The 5,264-nt window shown below is 27.1% G+C and overlaps 1 pseudogene; it reads left to right on the top strand.

Annotated features, from left to right (window-relative positions):
* Window positions 1-768: 768 nt before the first annotated feature.
* Window positions 769-885, top strand: LOC145249276 (5S ribosomal RNA; annotated as a pseudogene).
* Window positions 886-5,264: the final 4,379 nt, after the last annotated feature.

The following is a 5,264-nucleotide window of genomic DNA, read 5'->3' as shown; positions in this document are numbered from 1 at the left end:
TATATATATATATGAAAAATATTTTATATGTATGTACAATTATGCAAAATTATTTTATGTGTGTATTTATATGTAAAATTATTTTATATTTGTGTATGTATGTGCAAAATCATTTTATATGTGTGTATATATATATGTAAAATTATTTCATATATGTGCATGTATATATGTAAAATTATTTTATATGTGTGTATGTATATTTGTAAAATCATTTTATATGTGTGTATATATGTATGTAAAATCATTTTATATGTGCGTGTATATATAAATGCACGTCACGTGCCTCTGTATATATGCAAACACATTTTATATGTGTGTATTTTTATAAGTAAATACGTTGTATGTTTATTTCTTTGTACATATTAATGATTTTGTATGTGTATGCATATAGTTAAGATATTTTACGTTGCGGTATGTATATGTGCACATGCATTATATGTTTGTATGTCTACATTTAAATGGATTTTATGCCTGTGTATATATAGATATAAATACATGTATACATGTAAAGTAAGAATTTGTTTGTACATATATACATATATAAACACATTTTATGGGTGTATTAATGTGTATGTATATATGCAAAGGCATTATATTTTGCGTATGCACATATTAATCTATTTTATGTGTATGTATGCGTATATATAAATGTATTTTATGTGTATCTGTGTAATAATAGATTCTTTATGTGTGTATATATATACATATATACATATATATATATACATATATACATATATATATATATATATATATATACATATATATTCATACGGCATAATCACGTTGACACACCGGTTCTCGTCAGATCACCGAAGTTAAGCACCGTTGAGCCTGGCTAGTACCAGATGGGTGACCATTTGGGAATTCTAGTCGCTGTATGTGCTTTCCGCTTATCTCGGCATTGTTTCCAGTCGTCCTGAACCTCCACTTGCCACTGGTTTTCAACAATGTCGACTCAGGCGAGGTATGGTTGGAGATTGCGCAACTCTTGGCACAAAAATTTCCTGCGCAGGCACCCTTACTGTGGGTATACATAGTCTGTCAAGACTGAAAGAAGCCTGTTTATATATATATATATATATATATATATATAAGTAAATGTATACATATAAATGTATATATATATATATAAGTAAATGTATTTTATATATATATATATAAGTAAATGTATACATATAAATGTATATATATATATATATATATATATATATATATATATAAGTAAATGTATTTTATGCATGTATATGTGCAAATGCATATGTTCATATATGGGCGTAAATACTTTTAATATTTTCGTATTTATATAATGTAAATGTATTTATGTGCAAATGTATATATGCAAATTTTTATGTGCGTATGTATATATGTCAACCCATTTTATGTATGTGTATGTGCGTACGTAAAAATATTTTATACTTTTGTATGCATACATTTATATGTAATTTATATAAGTTAATGTATGTACTTATATTTGATGTTCGTGCATGTATATAAGAAACTGTTTTATTTGTTTGTGTGTCTCTATGTAAGTAAATTTTATATTGGTGTATGTATAAATGTAAACTCATTTTTTATGTATATATATATAAATATATAAATATATATATACATGTATATATACGTTTTATATGTGCTTATGTGTATATATGTAAATATATTTTATGTGTATGTATACAATTAATGCATTTAATTTTGTTTTTATATACATAAATATATTGTCTGCTTGTGAATATAGTTATGTAAATATAATATTAGGTATGCATGCATATATATAGATGCATTTAATGTGTGCATGTATATATGTAAATGCATTTAATGTGTGCATGTATATATGTAAATGCATTTAATGTGTGCATGTATATACGTAAATGAATTTAATGTGTGCATGTATATATATAAATGCATTTAATGTGTGCATGTATATGTATAAATGCATTAAATGTGTGCATGTATATATGTAAATGCATTTAATATGTGCATGTATATATATAAATGCATTTAATGTGTGCATGTATATATGTAAATGCATTTAATGTGTGCATGTATATATGTAAATGGATTTAATGTGTGCATGTATATATGTAAATGCATTTAATGTGTGCATGTATATATGTAAATGCAGTTTGTTGTGTATTTATACATTCATATACATTTGTCATGTGTATATATACATAAGTAAATGTATTTCATGTATTTATGTGTGTTATAAGTTAATGCATTTTATGTGTATATAGATGCAATGCATTTTAAGTGTGTATATATATATTTATGAATTTTATCCGTTGATATATGCTAATGCTTGTATGTACGTATATATATTTATTAATTTTATGAGTGTATATATGTAAATGCATTTGATTTGCGTATGCATATGATAAAGCATTTTATGTGTTTGTATATATGCAAATGCATTTGTGTGTACATATATATATATATATGCAAATGGATTTTAGGTCTGTATATATATGTAAATATATTTCATGTGTGTATGTATATGCAAATAGATTATGTATATATATATATATATATATATATATATATATATATGCAAATGCATTTTTTGTGTGTATATATATGTAAATGCGTTTTATGTGTGTATATATATATATGTAAATGCGTTATATTTGTGTATATATATGTAAATGCGTTATATTTGTGTATATATATGTAAATGCGTTATATTTGTGTATATATATGTAAATGCGTTATATTTGTGTATATATATGTAAATGCGTTATATTTGTGTATATATATGTAAGTACATTTTTAGTTGGTGAAAATATGTCAATAATTTTATGTGTATATGAATATGGAAATAAACTTCATGTGTGTATATATATATAAATTTCTTTTATACGTATATATATATATTAATACATAAAATCTGTGCATAAATATGCGCATGCCTTTTGTGTTTGTATATATATGCAAATGCATTTATGTGTATAAATATATGACAACGCATTATATATATATATATGAAAATGCACTTTTTGTGTGTGTATATATATATATATATATATATATGCAAACGCATTTATTGTATATATATGTGTGTGTGACTGTGTGTGTGTGTGCAAACGCATTTAATGTGTGTATATATATGTGAATGCATTTTGTTGTGTGTATGTATGTGCAAAGATTTTTCATGTATATATATATATGTGAATGTATTTTATGTGTGTATATATATATGTAAATGTATTTTTATTGTGTATATATATGTTAATCTATCTTAATTGTGTATATATATGTTAATGCATTTTATGTATGTATACGGATGTGTAAATGCATTTCATGTCCGTATTTAAATATGTAAATACATTTCATGTGTGTATGTATGCATGTAAATGCATGCTATGTTTTTATGTACATATGCAAATGCCTTTTATGTATATATATATGTATATATATATATATATATATATTTAAAAACATATTATATGTGTATGTATGCATATGTTTTTGTGTGTATGTATATGTAAATGCATTTTATGTATGCATATATATATGTGTAAATATATTTTATGTGTGTATGTATATGCAAATATATTTTATGTATTTGTATATATATATATATATATATGTGTGCAAATGCATTTAATGTGTGTATATATATATCCATATGCATTTATGTGTATATATATATATCTATATATATATGTAAATGCGTTTTGTATGTGTATGTATATATGTAAATGGATTTTATGTATGTATATATATTTAAATACATTTTATGCAATACATATATATATATATATATATATATATATATATATATATATATATATACAAATACAATTCTATGTGTGTATATATATCCATATACATTTTACGTATATATATATATATATGCGTGTGTGTGTGTGTGTGTAAATGCGTTTTATATGTGTATGTATATATATGTAAATGCATTTTATGTAGGTGTTTGTTAATATAGAAATGTATTTCCGTGCGAATATATGCAACTGCATTTGAGTGCATATGCTGAATCCCTGCATTTATATACGTATGCCCTTTTCTCTACCCTGCAACCTCTCTACCACAGAAGAGACGTTGCGAGCCTGTCCTTGTTTTATCGTTATTTCCATGGCAGATGCCCGTCTGAACTCCAATCTCTGGTTCCCCCTCGCCAATCTTTCACGAAAAACACCCGTCTAGCTGAATCCACTGTGAAAAATTTCCCCCACTCTATATCTGTGCCTAAATCAAAACGCAGATTCCATGAAAAAAACCTTCTTTCTTAGAACTACACGCCTGTGGAACTCTGTTCCGTCTGCCTGCTTCCCTCCGGACTACAACTTGGTTGTCTTCAAGTCCAATGTTAACAAATTCCTAATGAACCACCCCCTTAAGTAAACATTTCAGCAAATCTCCTCACTAACGTAATGTACTTGCAATAACCCTTATCCCTGAGTGGCTTCCGGGCCTTGATAAGTGGTGATCACTATGTAAAAAAAAAAAAATATGTACTTGTACAGATGTGTGGTGTAGTAAGTGCATATCTGTAAGTATGTATGTATGTGTCTCAATTCTTATAAGTGCATTACAGTCGTACATTCAGCATGAGATCGCTCTTGCATATGTGTCTTAATATGTGTCGTCTTTTATATAGTACGATGTATTTGTATGCATATGTAAGTAGTTGTTAGCATGGGTGCGCATTTCAATTTCCACGTAGTTGTGCATTCCTTATATATGTATATGCGTTTGTATTTACGGGTCTCAAATAAATGTTTGCATCTGTGTCATGCTTATGTATGTGTGTGTGTGTGTCCTATGTGTATGTTTATTACGATGTGTTTACATGTGCGTGTGTGAAATAAATGTTTGCGTATGTATATTCTTTTACGTGTGTTATATGTGCATGTATGCTCTGGTGTGTTTGTATCTGCGCGCGTGAAACGTTTGCGTGCGTATATGTGTGCATGTGTGTATGTATGTGTTAGATTCTGGGGATTTTTGCATATGTATATGTCAAATAATGCTTTGCGTGAATGCTTGGATGTGTGTATATATGTGTGTTATATGTGCATGTATATTTTAAGTCGTTTGTATCTGTGCGTGTTCTGCAAATGGTTGCGCATGTGCATGCTCACATGTATGTGTATATGTGTGTACATGTGCGCGTGTTTATCTATGCGTGATTGAATGTATTCGTGCGTATGTGCAGATATCTGCAACGCTGTGCCCGTGTGTCTAACGTGTGTGGTGTTTTGTTCAAGATGAAGAAAACGATTTTTACACGTCTTTTTCTCTCC

This window comes from Euprymna scolopes, chromosome 27 (genome assembly GCF_053919585.1).
Source record: "Euprymna scolopes isolate OS-2025 chromosome 27, ASM5391958v1, whole genome shotgun sequence".
NCBI classification, from domain to species: domain Eukaryota; kingdom Metazoa; phylum Mollusca; class Cephalopoda; order Sepiida; family Sepiolidae; genus Euprymna; species Euprymna scolopes.
The sequence above is the reverse complement of the archived record's forward strand: the minus strand, read 5'-3'. Positions and strand labels throughout refer to the sequence as shown.